Genomic DNA, 16,210 nt, shown 5'->3' with positions numbered 1-16,210 from the left:
GAGCAAGGAATGTCAGGAGTGGGATTTGAACCCACGCCTCCAGGAGAGACTGCGACCTGAACGCAGCGCCTTAGACCGCTCGGCCATCCTGACACATTTGCACTTGTTGATACAGAATCCACATGACAGGCTAGCAGATCAAGACACCTTTACAACTGATCAGATTGGCAGACTATTACACCTCTTCTTTACCAACACATATTCAGCTGAGATTCAAGAAGTCACTTTGATGAGTGGTGAGACTTTTCTTCAACTATCTGATAAATGAACGTGACCAAGTTGCAGTACAGAAAGGAACTGACTTCTACTTCACATCTAAAGTACATTTGTGAGATTTGAGGTTTAGAGCTATGTATTTTTGCAGGCTGAGATCCAGTTGGTGAAGGAACTTGTAATGGATGTCTGTGAAGGTTCTGTCATCCAGGTCATTGTAGTCTAAGGAGCTTGGAAACTTCTTTAAACTTCTTTAAGTTGCTTGAAGACGTTTCACCTCTCATCCGAGAAATTTCTTCAGTTCTAGGGTCAAATGGTGGAGTGTCCCAGATTTAAGGCCTGTGGGAGTGTCTGCCCAAGAGGGACTATGGACCCTCTAATGATCCTCTCCCTAATGACACGAGCCAAAGTGTGAAAACGGGTGTAGGTCACAAGCAACCAAGGATTCGGGTGAGCTCATTGTGAAACCTAGCCCCAACCTATCATGTGATTTCCTGAGGTCAAATGGCCCAGGATGTGAGTGGGCGTTAAGGCTTCTGGGAAGGTATCTCAACACTGGATTATAGACGTCACACAGTTGGTGCCCTATGTCACCACCTCTGTTCAAAGATGGTCATTCACAGTGGACATAGATGTAACGGAGCAGTCTGTATCTGCAGTGAATTTGGCTGTGTGGAACAATTGATTTTGCAAAACATTCAGACTCCGGTAGACGCATGAGAGAGAGGTACTTGAGGTCAGTATCTTGCACAAGGATATTTGGCATGTAGATTAAAGAATCCCCATCACCAACCTGGTAGGTGACCTGCACTACAGAAACCCTGACACTAACTAAATCAGATTTCAAGTTCATAACTTATCAAAGCAGTTGCCATTTGGTGGCAACTCCTTTATTGACAGAAGACATGACATATCATGTCAGTCTTACGGTTAATGAGCAAGGTATGTCAGGAGTGGGATTTGAACCCACGCCTCCAGGAGAGACTGCGACCTGAACGCAGCGCCTTAGACCGCTCGGCCATCCTGACACATTTGCACTTGTTGATACAGAATCCACATGACAGGCTAGCAGATCAAGACACCATTACAACTGATCAGATTGGCAGACTATTACACCTCTTCTTTACCAACACATATTCAGCTGAGATTCAAGAAGTCACTTTGATGAGTGGTGAGACTTTTCTTCAACTATCTGATAAATGAACGTGACCAAGTTGCAGTACAGAAAGGAACTGACTTCTACTTCATATCTAAAGCACATTTGTGAGATTTGAGGTTTAGAGCTATGTATTTTTGCAGGCTGAGATCCAGTTGGTGAAGGAACTTGTAATGGATGTCTGTGAAGGTTCTGTCATCCAGGTCATTGTAGTCTAAGGAGCTTGGAAACTTCTTTAAACTTCTTTAAGTTGCTTGAAGACGTTTCACCTCTCATCCGAGAAATTTCTTCAGTTCTAGGGTCAAATGGTGGAGTGTCCCAGATTTAAGGCCTGTGGGAGTGTCTGCCCAAGAGGGACTATGGACCCTCTAATGATCCTCTCCCTAATGACACGAGCCAAAGTGTGAAAACGGGTGTAGGTCACAAGCAACCAAGGATTCGGGTGAGCTCATTGTGAAACCTAGCCCCAACCTATCATGTGATTTCCTGAGGTCAAATGGCCCAGGATGTGAGTGGGCGTTAAGGCTTCTGGGAAGGTATCTCAACACTGGATTATAGATGTCAGACAGTTGGTGCCCTATGCCACCACCTCTGTTCAAAGATGGTCATTCACAGTGGACATAGATGTAACGGAGCAGTCTGTATCTGCAGTGAATTTGGCTGTGTGGAACAATTGATTTTGCAAAACATTCAGACTCCGGTAGACGCATGAGAGAGAGGTACTTGAGGTCAGTATCTTGCACAAGGATATTTGGCATGTAGATTAAAGCATCCCCATCACCAACCTGGTAGGTGACTTGCACTACAGAAACCCTGACACTAACTAAATCAGATTTCAAGTTCATAACTTATCAAAGCAGTTGCCATTTGGTGGCAACTCCTTTATTGACAGAAGACATGACATATCATGTCAGTCTTACGGTTAATGAGCAAGGAATGTCAGGAGTGGGATTTGAACCCACGCCTCCAGGAGAGACTGCGACCTGAACGCAGCGCCTTAGACCGCTCGGCCATCCTGACACATTTGCACTTGTTGATACAGAATCCACATGACAGGCTAGCAGATCAAGACACCTTTACAACTGATCAGATTGGCAGACTATTACACCTCTTCTTTACCAACACATATTCAGCTGAGATTCAAGAAGTCACTTTGATGAGTGGTGAGACTTTTCTTCAAATATCTGATAAATGAACGTGACCAAGTTGCAGTACAGAAAGGAACTGACTTCTACTTCACATCTAAAGCACATTTGTGAGATTTGAGGTTTAGAGCTATGTATTTTTGCAGGCTGAGATCCAGTTGGTGAAGGAACTTGTAATGGATGTCTGTGAAGGTTCTGTCATCCAGGTCATTGTAGTCTAAGGAGCTTGGAAACTTCTTTAAACTTCTTTAAGTTGCTTGAAGACGTTTCACCTCTCATCCGAGAAATTTCTTCAGTTCTAGGGTCAAATGGTGGAGTGTCTCAGATTTAAGGCCTGTGGGAGTGTCTGCCCAAGAGGGACTATGGACCCTCTAATGATCCTCTCCCTAATGACACGAGCCAAAGTGTGAAAACGGGTGTAGGTCACAAGCAACCAAGGATTCGGGTGAGCTCATTGTGAAACCTAGCCCCAACCTATCATGTGATTTCCTGAGGTCAAATGGCCCAGGATGTGAGTGGGCGTTAAGGCTTCTGGGAAGGTATCTCAACACTGGATTATAGATGTCAGACAGTTGGTGCCCTATGCCACCACCTCTGTTCAAAGATGGTCATTCACAGTGGACATAGATGTAACGGAGCAGTCTGTATCTGCAGTGAATTTGGCTGTGTGGAACAATTGATTTTGCAAAACATTCGAACTCCGGTAGACGCATGAGAGAGGAACTTGAGGTCAGTATCTTGCACAAGGATATTTGGCATGTAGATTAAAGCATCCCATCACCAACCTGGTAGGTGACCTGCACTACAGAAACCCTGACACTAACTAAATCAGATTTCAAGTTCATAACTTATCAAAGCAGTTGCCATTTGGTGGCAACTCCTTTATTGACAGAAGACATGACATATCATGTCAATCTTACGGTTAATGAGCAAAGAATGTCAGGAGTGGGATTTGAACCCACGCCTCCAGGAGAGACTGCGACCTGAACGCAGCGCCTTAGACCGCTCGGCCATCCTGACACATTTGCACTTGTTGATACAGAATCCACATGACAGGCTAGCAGATCAAGACACCTTTACAACTGATCAGATTGGCAGACTATTACACCTCTTCTTTACCAACACATATTCAGCTGAGATTCAAGAAGTCACTTTGATGAGTGGTGAGACTTTTCTTCAACTATCTGATAAATGAACGTGACCAAGTTGCAGTACAGAAAGGAACTGACTTCTACTTCACATCTAAAGCACATTTGTGAGATTTGAGGTTTAGAGCTATGTATTTTTGCAGGCTGAGATCCAGTTGGTGAAGGAACTTGTAATGGATGTCTGTGAAGGTTCTGTCATCCAGGTCATTGTAGTCTAAGGAGCTTGGAAACTTCTTTAAACTTCTTTAAGTTGCTTGAAGACGTTTCACCTCTCATCCGAGAAATTTCTTCAGTTCTAGGGTCAAATGGTGGAGTGTCTCAGATTTAAGGCCTGTGGGAGTGTCTGCCCAAGAGGGACTATGGACCCTCTAATGATCCTCTCCCTAATGACACGAGCCAAAGTGTGAAAACGGGTGTAGGTCACAAGCAACCAAGGATTCGGGTGAGCTCATTGTGAAACCTAGCCCCAACCTATCATGTGATTTCCTGAGGTCAAATGGCCCAGGATGTGAGTGGGCGTTAAGGCTTCTGGGAAGGTATCTCAACACTGGATTATAGATGTCAGACAGTTGGTGCCCTATGCCACCACCTCTGTTCAAAGATGGTCATTCACAGTGGACATAGATGTAACGGAGCAGTCTGTATCTGCAGTGAATTTGGCTGTGTGGAACAATTGATTTTGCAAAACATTCGAACTCCGGTAGACGCATGAGAGAGGAACTTGAGGTCAGTATCTTGCACAAGGATATTTGGCATGTAGATTAAAGCATCCCATCACCAACCTGGTAGGTGACCTGCACTACAGAAACCCTGACACTAACTAAATCAGATTTCAAGTTCATAACTTATCAAAGCAGTTGCCATTTGGTGGCAACTCCTTTATTGACAGAAGACATGACATATCATGTCAATCTTACGGTTAATGAGCAAAGAATGTCAGGAGTGGGATTTGAACCCACGCCTCCAGGAGAGACTGCGACCTGAACGCAGCGCCTTAGACCGCTCGGCCATCCTGACACATTTGCACTTGTTGATACAGAATCCACATGACAGGCTAGCAGATCAAGACACCTTTACAACTGATCAGATTGGCAGACTATTACACCTCTTCTTTACCAACACATATTCAGCTGAGATTCAAGAAGTCACTTTGATGAGTGGTGAGACTTTTCTTCAACTATCTGATAAATGAACGTGACCAAGTTGCAGTACAGAAAGGAACTGACTTCTACTTCACATCTAAAGCACATTTGTGAGATTTGAGGTTTAGAGCTATGTATTTTTGCAGGCTGAGATCCAGTTGGTGAAGGAACTTGTAATGGATGTCTGTGAAGGTTCTGTCATCCAGGTCATTGTAGTCTAAGGAGCTTGGAAACTTCTTTAAACTTCTTTAAGTTGCTTGAAGACGTTTCACCTCTCATCCGAGAAATTTCTTCAGTTCTAGGGTCAAATGGTGGAGTGTCCCAGATTTAAGGCCTGTGGGAGTGTCTGCCCAAGAGGGACTATGGACCCTCTAATGATCCTCTCCCTAATGACACGAGCCAAAGTGTGAAAACGGGTGTAGGTCACAAGCAACCAAGGATTCGGGTGAGCTCATTGTGAAACCTAGCCCCAACCTATCATGTGATTTCCTGAGGTCAAATGGCCCAGGATGTGAGTGGGCGTTAAGGCTTCTGGGAAGGTATCTCAACACTGGATTATAGATGTCAGACAGTTGGTGCCCTATGCCACCACCTCTGTTCAAAGATGGTCATTCACAGTGGACATAGATGTAACGGAGCAGTCTGTATCTGCAGTGAATTTGGCTGTGTGGAACAATTGATTTTGCAAAACATTCGAACTCCGGTAGACGCATGAGAGAGGAACTTGAGGTCAGTATCTTGCACAAGGATATTTGGCATGTAGATTAAAGCATCCCATCACCAACCTGGTAGGTGACCTGCACTACAGAAACCCTGACACTAACTAAATCAGATTTCAAGTTCATAACTTATCAAAGCAGTTGCCATTTGGTGGCAACTCCTTTATTGACAGAAGACATGACATGTCAGTCTTACGGTTAATGAGCAAGGAATGTCAGGAGTGGGATTTGAACCCACGCCTCCAGGAGAGACTGCGACCTGAACGCAGCGCCTTAGACCGCTCGGCCATCCTGACACATTTGCACTTGTTGATACAGAATCCACATGACAGGCTAGCAGATCAAGACACCATTACAACTGATCAGATTGGCAGACTATTACACCTCTTCTTTACCAACACATATTCAGCTGAGATTCAAGAAGTCACTTTGATGAGTGGTGAGACTTTTCTTCAAATATCTGATAAATGAACGTGACCAAGTTGCAGTACAGAAAGGAACTGACTTCTACTTCACATCTAAAGCACTGTTGTGAGATTTGAGGTTTAGAGCTATGTATTTTTGCAGGCTGAGATCCAGTTGGTGAAGGAACTTGTAATGGATGTCTGTGAAGGTTCTGTCATCCAGGTCATTGTAGTCTAAGGAGCTTGGAAACTTCTTTAAACTTCTTTAAGTTGCTTGAAGACGTTTCACCTCTCATCCGAGAAATTTCTTCAGTTCTAGGGTCAAATGGTGGAGTGTCCCAGATTTAAGGCCTGTGGGAGTGTCTGCCCAAGAGGGACTATGGACCCTCTAATGATCCTCTCCCTAATGACACGAGCCAAAGTGTGAAAACGGGTGTAGGTCACAAGCAACCAAGGATTCGGGTGAGCTCATTGTGAAACCTAGCCCCAACCTATCATGTGATTTCCTGAGGTCAAATGGCCCAGGATGTGAGTGGGCGTTAAGGCTTCTGGGAAGGTATCTCAACACTGGATTATAGATGTCAGACAGTTGGTGCCCTATGCCACCACCTCTGTTCAAAGATGGTCATTCACAGTGGACATAGATGTAACGGAGCAGTCTGTATCTGCAGTGAATTTGGCTGTGTGGAACAATTGATTTTGCAAAACATTTGAACTCCGGTAGACGCATGAGAGAGAGGTACTTGAGGTCAGTATCTTGCACAAGGATATTTGGCATGTAGATTAAAGCATCCCCATCACCAACCTGGTAGGTGACTTGCACTACAGAAACCCTGACACTAACTAAACCAGATTTCAAGTTCATAACTTATAAAAGCAGTTGCCATTTGGTGGCAACTCCTTTATTGACAGAAGACATGACATATCAGTCTTTCGGTTAATGAGCAAGGAATGTCAGGAGTGGGATTTGAACCCACGCCTCCAGGAGAGACTGCGACCTGAACGCAGCGCCTTAGACCGCTCGGCCATCCTGACACATTTGCACTTGTTGATACAGAATCCACATGACAGGCTAGCAGATCAAGACACCTTTACAACTGATCAGATTGGCAGACTATTACACCTCTTCTTTACCAACACATATTCAGCTGAGATTCAAGAAGTCACTTTGATGAGTGGTGAGACTTTTCTTCAACTATCTGATAAATGAACGTGACCAAGTTGCAGTACAGAAAGGAACTGACTTCTACTTCACATCTAAAGCACTGTTGTGAGATTTGAGGTTTAGAGCTATGTATTTTTGCAGGCTGAGATCCAGTTGGTGAAGGAACTTGTAATGGATGTCTGTGAAGGTTCTGTCATCCAGGTCATTGTAGTCTAAGGAGCTTGGAAACTTCTTTAAACTTCTTTAAGTTGCTTGAAGACGTTTCACCTCTCATCCGAGAAATTTCTTCAGTTCTAGGGTCAAATGGTGGAGTGTCCCAGATTTAAGGCCTGTGGGAGTGTCTGCCCAAGAGGGACTATGGACCCTCTAATGATCCTCTCCCTAATGACACGAGTCAAAGTGTGAAAACGGGTGTAGGTCACAAGCAACCAAGGATTCGGGTGAGCTCATTGTGAAACCTAGCCCCAACCTATCATGTGATTTCCTGAGGTCAAATGGCCCAGGATGTGAGTGGGCGTTAAGGCTTCTGGGAAGGTATCTCAACACTGGATTACAGATGTCACACAGTTGGTGCCCTATGCCACCACCTCTGTTCAAAGATGGTCATTCACAGTGGACATAGATGTAACGGAGCAGTCTGTATCTGCAGTGAATTTGGCTGTGTGGAACAATTGATTTTGCAAAACATTCGGACTGCGGTAGACGCATGAGAGAGGTACTTGAGGTCAGTATCTTGCACAAGGATATTTGGCATGTAGATTAAAGCATCCCCATCACCAACCTGGTAGGTGACCTGCACTACAGAAACCCTGACACTAACTAAATCAGATTTCAAGTTCATAACTTATCAAAGCAGTTGCCATTTGGTGGCAACTCCTTTATTGACAGAAGACATGACATATCATGTCAATCTTACGGTTAATGAGCAAAGAATGTCAGGAGTGGGATTTGAACCCACGCCTCCAGGAGAGACTGCGACCTGAACGCAGCGCCTTAGACCGCTCGGCCATCCTGACACATTTGCACTTGTTGATACAGAATCCACATGACAGGCTAGCAGATCAAGACACCTTTACAACTGATCAGATTGGCAGACTATTACACCTCTTCTTTACCAACACATATTCAGCTGAGATTCAAGAAGTCACTTTGATGAGTGGTGAGACTTTTCTTCAACTATCTGATAAATGAACGTGACCAAGTTGCAGTACAGAAAGGAACTGACTTCTACTTCACATCTAAAGCACTGTTGTGAGATTTGAGGTTTAGAGCTATGTATTTTTGCAGGCTGAGATCCAGTTGGTGAAGGAACTTGTAATGGATGTCTGTGAAGGTTCTGTCATCCAGGTCATTGTAGTCTAAGGAGCTTGGAAACTTCTTTAAACTTCTTTAAGTTGCTTGAAGACGTTTCACCTCTCATCCGAGAAATTTCTTCAGTTCTAGGGTCAAATGGTGGAGTGTCCCAGATTTAAGGCCTGTGGGAGTGTCTGCCCAAGAGGGACTATGGACCCTCTAATGATCCTCTCCCTAATGACACGAGCCAAAGTGTGAAAACGGGTGTAGGTCACAAGCAACCAAGGATTCGGGTGAGCTCATTGTGAAACCTAGCCCCAACCTATCATGTGATTTCCTGAGGTCAAATGGCCCAGGATGTGAGTGGGCGTTAAGGCTTCTGGGAAGGTATCTCAACACTGGATTATAGATGTCAGACAGTTGGTGCCCTATGCCACCACCTCTGTTCAAAGATGGTCATTCACAGTGGACATAGATGTAACGGAGCAGTCTGTATCTGCAGTGAATTTGGCTGTGTGGAACAATTGATTTTGCAAAACATTTGAACTCCGGTAGACGCATGAGAGAGAGGTACTTGAGGTCAGTATCTTGCACAAGGATATTTGGCATGTAGATTAAAGCATCCCCATCACCAACCTGGTAGGTGACTTGCACTACAGAAACCCTGACACTAACTAAACCAGATTTCAAGTTCATAACTTATAAAAGCAGTTGCCATTTGGTGGCAACTCCTTTATTGACAGAAGACATGACATATCAGTCTTTCGGTTAATGAGCAAGGAATGTCAGGAGTGGGATTTGAACCCACGCCTCCAGGAGAGACTGCGACCTGAACGCAGCGCCTTAGACCGCTCGGCCATCCTGACACATTTGCACTTGTTGATACAGAATCCACATGACAGGCTAGCAGATCAAGACACCTTTACAACTGATCAGATTGGCAGACTATTACACCTCTTCTTTACCAACACATATTCAGCTGAGATTCAAGAAGTCACTTTGATGAGTGGTGAGACTTTTCTTCAACTATCTGATAAATGAACGTGACCAAGTTGCAGTACAGAAAGGAACTGACTTCTACTTCACATCTAAAGCACTGTTGTGAGATTTGAGGTTTAGAGCTATGTATTTTTGCAGGCTGAGATCCAGTTGGTGAAGGAACTTGTAATGGATGTCTGTGAAGGTTCTGTCATCCAGGTCATTGTAGTCTAAGGAGCTTGGAAACTTCTTTAAACTTCTTTAAGTTGCTTGAAGACGTTTCACCTCTCATCCGAGAAATTTCTTCAGTTCTAGGGTCAAATGGTGGAGTGTCCCAGATTTAAGGCCTGTGGGAGTGTCTGCCCAAGAGGGACTATGGACCCTCTAATGATCCTCTCCCTAATGACACGAGTCAAAGTGTGAAAACGGGTGTAGGTCACAAGCAACCAAGGATTCGGGTGAGCTCATTGTGAAACCTAGCCCCAACCTATCATGTGATTTCCTGAGGTCAAATGGCCCAGGATGTGAGTGGGCGTTAAGGCTTCTGGGAAGGTATCTCAACACTGGATTACAGATGTCACACAGTTGGTGCCCTATGCCACCACCTCTGTTCAAAGATGGTCATTCACAGTGGACATAGATGTAACGGAGCAGTCTGTATCTGCAGTGAATTTGGCTGTGTGGAACAATTGATTTTGCAAAACATTCGGACTGCGGTAGACGCATGAGAGAGGTACTTGAGGTCAGTATCTTGCACAAGGATATTTGGCATGTAGATTAAAGCATCCCCATCACCAACCTGGTAGGTGACCTGCACTACAGAAACCCTGACACTAACTAAATCAGATTTCAAGTTCATAACTTATCAAAGCAGTTGCCATTTGGTGGCAACTCCTTTATTGACAGAAGACATGACATATCATGTCAATCTTACGGTTAATGAGCAAAGAATGTCAGGAGTGGGATTTGAACCCACGCCTCCAGGAGAGACTGCGACCTGAACGCAGCGCCTTAGACCGCTCGGCCATCCTGACACATTTGCACTTGTTGATACAGAATCCACATGACAGGCTAGCAGATCAAGACACCTTTACAACTGATCAGATTGGCAGACTATTACACCTCTTCTTTACCAACACATATTCAGCTGAGATTCAAGAAGTCACTTTGATGAGTGGTGAGACTTTTCTTCAACTATCTGATAAATGAACGTGACCAAGTTGCAGTACAGAAAGGAACTGACTTCTACTTCACATCTAAAGCACTGTTGTGAGATTTGAGGTTTAGAGCTATGTATTTTTGCAGGCTGAGATCCAGTTGGTGAAGGAACTTGTAATGGATGTCTGTGAAGGTTCTGTCATCCAGGTCATTGTAGTCTAAGGAGCTTGGAAACTTCTTTAAACTTCTTTAAGTTGCTTGAAGACGTTTCACCTCTCATCCGAGAAATTTCTTCAGTTCTAGGGTCAAATGGTGGAGTGTCCCAGATTTAAGGCCTGTGGGAGTGTCTGCCCAAGAGGGACTATGGACCCTCTAATGATCCTCTCCCTAATGACACGAGCCAAAGTGTGAAAACGGGTGTAGGTCACAAGCAACCAAGGATTCGGGTGAGCTCATTGTGAAACCTAGCCCCAACCTATCATGTGATTTCCTGAGGTCAAATGGCCCAGGATGTGAGTGGGCGTTAAGGCTTCTGGGAAGGTATCTCAACACTGGATTATAGATGTCACACAGTTGGTGCCCTATGCCACCACCTCTGTTCAAAGATGGTCATTCACAGTGGACATAGATGTAACGGAGCAGTCTGTATCTGCAGTGAATTTGGCTGTGTGGAACAATTGATTTTGCAAAACATTTGGACTGCGGTAGACGCATGAGAGAGGTACTTGAGGTCAGTATCTTGCACAAGGATATTTGGCATGTAGATTAAAGCATCCCCATCACCAACCTGGTAGGTGACCTGCACTACAGAAACCCTGACACTAACTAAATCAGATTTCAAGTTCATAACTTATCAAAGCATTTGCCATTTGGTGGCAACTCCTTTATTGACAGAAGACATGACATATCATGTCAATCTTACGGTTAATGAGCAAAGAATGTCAGGAGTGGGATTTGAACCCACGCCTCCAGGAGAGACTGCGACCTGAACGCAGCGCCTTAGACCGCTCGGCCATCCTGACACATTTGCACTTGTTGATACAGAATCCACATGACAGGCTAGCAGATCAAGACACCTTTACAACTGATCAGATTGGCAGACTATTACACCTCTTCTTTACCAACACATATTCAGCTGAGATTCAAGAAGTCACTTTGATGAGTGGTGAGACTTTTCTTCAACTATCTGATAAATGAACGTGACCAAGTTGCAGTACAGAAAGGAACTGACTTCTACTTCACATCTAAAGCACATTTGTGAGATTTGAGGTTTAGAGCTATGTATTTTTGCAGGCTGAGATCCAGTTGGTGAAGGAACTTGTAATGGATGTCTGTGAAGGTTCTGTCATCCAGGTCATTGTAGTCTAAGGAGCTTGGAAACTTCTTTAAACTTCTTTAAGTTGCTTGAAGACGTTTCACCTCTCATCCGAGAAATTTCTTCAGTTCTAGGGTCAAATGGTGGAGTGTCCCAGATTTAAGGCCTGTGGGAGTGTCTGCCCAAGAGGGACTATGGACCCTCTAATGATCCTCTCCCTAATGACACGAGCCAAAGTGTGAAAACGGGTGTAGGTCACAAGCAACCAAGGATTCGGGTGAGCTCATTGTGAAACCTAGCCCCAACCTATCATGTGATTTCCTGAGGTCAAATGGCCCAGGATGTGAGTGGGCGTTAAGGCTTCTGGGAAGGTATCTCAACACTGGATTATAGATGTCACACAGTTGGTGCCCTATGCCACCACCTCTGTTCAAAGATGGTCATTCACAGTGGACATAGATGTAACGGAGCAGTCTGTATCTGCAGTGAATTTGGCTGTGTGGAACAATTGATTTTGCAAAACATTCGGACTGCGGTAGACGCATGAGAGAGGTACTTGAGGTCAGTATCTTGCACAAGGATATTTGGCATGTAGATTAAAGCATCCCCATCACCAACCTGGTAGGTGACCTGCACTACAGAAACCCTGACACTAACTAAATCAGATTTCAAGTTCATAACTTATCAAAGCATTTGCCATTTGGTGGCAACTCCTTTATTGACAGAAGACATGACATATCATGTCAATCTTACGGTTAATGAGCAAAGAATGTCAGGAGTGGGATTTGAACCCACGCCTCCAGGAGAGACTGCGACCTGAACGCAGCGCCTTAGACCGCTCGGCCATCCTGACACATTTGCACTTGTTGATACAGAATCCACATGACAGGCTAGCAGATCAAGACACCTTTACAACTGATCAGATTGGCAGACTATTACACCTCTTCTTTACCAACACATATTCAGCTGAGATTCAAGAAGTCACTTTGATGAGTGGTGAGACTTTTCTTCAACTATCTGATAAATGAACGTGACCAAGTTGCAGTACAGAAAGGAACTGACTTCTACTTCACATCTAAAGCACATTTGTGAGATTTGAGGTTTAGAGCTATGTATTTTTGCAGGCTGAGATCCAGTTGGTGAAGGAACTTGTAATGGATGTCTGTGAAGGTTCTGTCATCCAGGTCATTGTAGTCTAAGGAGCTTGGAAACTTCTTTAAACTTCTTTAAGTTGCTTGAAGACGTTTCACCTCTCATCCGAGAAATTTCTTCAGTTCTAGGGTCAAATGGTGGAGTGTCTCAGATTTAAGGCCTGTGGGAGTGTCTGCCCAAGAGGGACTATGGACCCTCTAATGATCCTCTCCCTAATGACACGAGCCAAAGTGTGAAAACGGGTGTAGGTCACAAGCAACCAAGGATTCGGGTGAGCTCATTGTGAAACCTAGCCCCAACCTATCATGTGATTTCCTGAGGTCAAATGGCCCAGGATGTGAGTGGGCGTTAAGGCTTCTGGGAAGGTATCTCAACACTGGATTATAGATGTCAGACAGTTGGTGCCCTATGCCACCACCTCTGTTCAAAGATGGTCATTCACAGTGGACATAGATGTAACGGAGAAGTCTGTATCTGCAGTGAATTTGGCTGTGTGGAACAATTGATTTTGCAAAACATTCGAACTCCGGTAGACGCATGAGAGAGGAACTTGAGGTCAGTATCTTGCACAAGGATATTTGGCATGTAGATTAAAGCATCCCATCACCAACCTGGTAGGTGACCTGCACTACAGAAACCCTGACACTAACTAAATCAGATTTCAAGTTCATAACTTATCAAAGCAGTTGCCATTTGGTGGCAACTCCTTTATTGACAGAAGACATGACATATCAGTCTTACGGTTAATGAGCAAGGAATGTCAGGAGTGGGATTTGAACCCACGCCTCCAGGAGAGACTGCGACCTGAACGCAGCGCCTTAGACCGCTCGGCCATCCTGACACATTTGCACTTGTTGATACAGAATCCACATGACAGGCTAGCAGATCAAGACACCTTTACAACTGATCAGATTGGCAGACTATTACACCTCTTCTTTACCAACACATATTCAGCTGAGATTCAAGAAGTCACTTTGATGAGTGGTGAGACTTTTCTTCAACTATCTGATAAATGAACGTGACCAAGTTGCAGTACAGAAAGGAACTGACTTCTACTTCACATCTAAAGCACATTTGTGAGATTTGAGGTTTAGAGCTATGTATTTTTGCAGGCTGAGATCCAGTTGGTGAAGGAACTTGTAATGGATGTCTGTGAAGGTTCTGTCATCCAGGTCATTGTAGTCTAAGGAGCTTGGAAACTTCTTTAAACTTCTTTAAGTTGCTTGAAGATGTTTCACCTCTCATCCGAGAAATTTCTTCAGTTCTAGGGTCAAATGGTGGAGTGTCCCAGATTTAAGGCCTGTGGGAGTGTCTGCCCAAGAGGGACTATGGACCCTCTAATGATCCTCTCCCTAATGACACGAGCCAAAGTGTGAAAACGGGTGTAGGTCACAAGCAACCAAGGATTCGGGTGAGCTCATTGTGAAACCTAGCCCCAACCTATCATGTGATTTCCTGAGGTCAAATGGCCCAAGATGTGAGTGGGCGTTAAGGCTTCTGGGAAGGTATCTCAACACTGGATTATAGATGTCAGACAGTTGGTGCCCTATGCCACCACCTCTGTTCAAAGATGGTCATTCACAGTGGACATAGATGTAACGGAGCAGTCTGTATCTGCAGTGAATTTGGCTGTGTGGAACAATTGATTTTGCAAAACATTCGGACTGCGGTAGACGCATGAGAGAGGTACTTGAGGTCAGTATCTTGCACAAGGATATTTGGCATGTAGATTAAAGCATCCCATCACCAACCTGGTAGGTGACCTGCACTACAGAAACCCTGACACTAACTAAACCAGATTTCAAGTTCATAACTTATCAAAGCAGTTGCCATTTGGGGTAATTGAGGTAAATGGTGCTCGACCAATATTAAGGAGGTGCCTGGTGATGAAATCTTCTCTAAGGCCCACAGGCACATCTGGAACTCTACAAGAGGAATAGAGATTTGGAATAATTGAGGTAAATGGTCGTCGACCAATATTAAGGAGGTGCCTGGAGATAAAAGCTTCTCTAAGGCCCACTGGCACATCTGGAACTCTACAAGAGGAATAGAGATTTGAAACATTTGTTTGAACTCTGGAAGAAATAGTTTCTTCTTCCTTTGTTTGAAGACTGCCTGGGACAACATTTTGTTCATTATCTTCGGGTCCGTTATCTGAAGGTTCAGGAAGAATGGCATTTAATAAATCAGTGTTGTAACTCTCGCTGGCTGAAGACTTTTCATCTTCAGCGTTGTTCATATTAACACTGGTTGTAGGAATCTTAGTTGTTTCACTGGAGGATGACTGTTCGTATTCAAAGTTGTTTACAGAAACACTCGGTGAAGGAACCTCAGTTGTTTCAGAGGTGGGTGACTTTTCCGTTTCACTAGTCGGTGAGGTAAATGGTGCTCGACCAATATTAAAAATGTGCCTGGTGACAAAAATGACTCCTCGCCCAACCGACTCAACTGGAGCTGTAATAATGGAAGACAGAGCTGAAAGATTTGTTTGAACTCTGGAAAAAAAAGTTTCTTTGTCTTCTCTTTGAAAACTTCCTTGGTCAGCGTTTTGTTCATTCTCTTCAGATTTGTTCATATCTGAAGGTTTGGGGAGGACGCCATTGAATAAATCAGTGCTGTAATTCTCACTGGTGGGAGACTCTTCATGTTCAAAGTTGTTTATACTGGTTTTAGGAGCCTCATCTATTTCAGAGGTGGTTGCCTGTTCATTTTCATAGGCATTTACAGAAACACTGGTTTTAGGAACCTCAGACTGTTCATCTCTGGAAATAGATATCGGTAAGAAGAACCCATCAGGCTCTAAATAATATCTGTCAAGCTCCTCAAAGCCATCAGTGTCTGAAGAATTTGTATGACTGAAGACTGAGCGCCATATATTTGCAGACGACTATCGATTCAACGTTAAAACACTAGGTGCAGTAAAGTAGAGTGCCTTACCTTGGGGGTATTTATGAGCTCACGTTCTAAGACTTCAAAGGCACACCGGCCGTGACATCACAAAACGTCTTGAACCTTCACCTCCCTGAACGTTAGTATTAACCATTAAGCTAACCTTAATATTAACCTGCTGTTATCGAGGAATGGCAACCCAGACAGGAAAAAACTCGGGGTGCAACCGCACTTGGGATACAGCCCCGCTGTCTCACCGTCGGACACCGGCGGGCCCGCGACAATTAACAAACAACACACTCTCCTTTTTTTTATTATTTACTTTTTGTTTTC

At 44.3% G+C, this 16,210-nt stretch overlaps 13 non-coding genes across 13 annotated transcripts; all 13 read right to left on the bottom strand.

Annotated features, from left to right (window-relative positions):
• Positions 1–10: 10 nt before the first annotated feature.
• On the bottom strand, positions 11–93 carry trnal-cag (transfer RNA leucine (anticodon CAG)). The gene has a single exon. It is a non-coding gene; the product is annotated as a tRNA-Leu (tRNA).
• Positions 94–1,158: 1,065 nt separating this feature from the next.
• trnal-cag (transfer RNA leucine (anticodon CAG)) lies at positions 1,159–1,241 on the bottom strand. Its single transcript has one exon. It is a non-coding gene; the product is annotated as a tRNA-Leu (tRNA).
• A 1,065-nt stretch (positions 1,242–2,306) lies between these two features.
• trnal-cag (transfer RNA leucine (anticodon CAG)) lies at positions 2,307–2,389 on the bottom strand. Its single transcript has one exon. It is a non-coding gene; the product is annotated as a tRNA-Leu (tRNA).
• Positions 2,390–3,451: 1,062 nt separating this feature from the next.
• trnal-cag (transfer RNA leucine (anticodon CAG)) lies at positions 3,452–3,534 on the bottom strand. The gene has a single exon. It is a non-coding gene; the product is annotated as a tRNA-Leu (tRNA).
• Positions 3,535–4,596: 1,062 nt separating this feature from the next.
• Positions 4,597–4,679, bottom strand: trnal-cag (transfer RNA leucine (anticodon CAG)). Its single transcript has one exon. It is a non-coding gene; the product is annotated as a tRNA-Leu (tRNA).
• A 1,057-nt stretch (positions 4,680–5,736) lies between these two features.
• Positions 5,737–5,819, bottom strand: trnal-cag (transfer RNA leucine (anticodon CAG)). The gene has a single exon. It is a non-coding gene; the product is annotated as a tRNA-Leu (tRNA).
• A 1,060-nt stretch (positions 5,820–6,879) lies between these two features.
• On the bottom strand, positions 6,880–6,962 carry trnal-cag (transfer RNA leucine (anticodon CAG)). The gene has a single exon. It is a non-coding gene; the product is annotated as a tRNA-Leu (tRNA).
• A 1,063-nt stretch (positions 6,963–8,025) lies between these two features.
• Positions 8,026–8,108, bottom strand: trnal-cag (transfer RNA leucine (anticodon CAG)). The gene has a single exon. It is a non-coding gene; the product is annotated as a tRNA-Leu (tRNA).
• A 1,060-nt stretch (positions 8,109–9,168) lies between these two features.
• On the bottom strand, positions 9,169–9,251 carry trnal-cag (transfer RNA leucine (anticodon CAG)). The gene has a single exon. It is a non-coding gene; the product is annotated as a tRNA-Leu (tRNA).
• Positions 9,252–10,314: 1,063 nt separating this feature from the next.
• Positions 10,315–10,397, bottom strand: trnal-cag (transfer RNA leucine (anticodon CAG)). The gene has a single exon. It is a non-coding gene; the product is annotated as a tRNA-Leu (tRNA).
• A 1,063-nt stretch (positions 10,398–11,460) lies between these two features.
• trnal-cag (transfer RNA leucine (anticodon CAG)) lies at positions 11,461–11,543 on the bottom strand. The gene has a single exon. It is a non-coding gene; the product is annotated as a tRNA-Leu (tRNA).
• Positions 11,544–12,606: 1,063 nt separating this feature from the next.
• Positions 12,607–12,689, bottom strand: trnal-cag (transfer RNA leucine (anticodon CAG)). Its single transcript has one exon. It is a non-coding gene; the product is annotated as a tRNA-Leu (tRNA).
• Positions 12,690–13,746: 1,057 nt separating this feature from the next.
• Positions 13,747–13,829, bottom strand: trnal-cag (transfer RNA leucine (anticodon CAG)). The gene has a single exon. It is a non-coding gene; the product is annotated as a tRNA-Leu (tRNA).
• Positions 13,830–16,210: the final 2,381 nt, after the last annotated feature.

The sequence above is a fragment of the Maylandia zebra genome, linkage group LG8 (assembly GCF_041146795.1).
Source record: "Maylandia zebra isolate NMK-2024a linkage group LG8, Mzebra_GT3a, whole genome shotgun sequence".
Lineage (NCBI taxonomy): Eukaryota > Metazoa > Chordata > Actinopteri > Cichliformes > Cichlidae > Maylandia > Maylandia zebra.
This window is presented reverse-complemented; position numbering and strand designations above follow the sequence as displayed.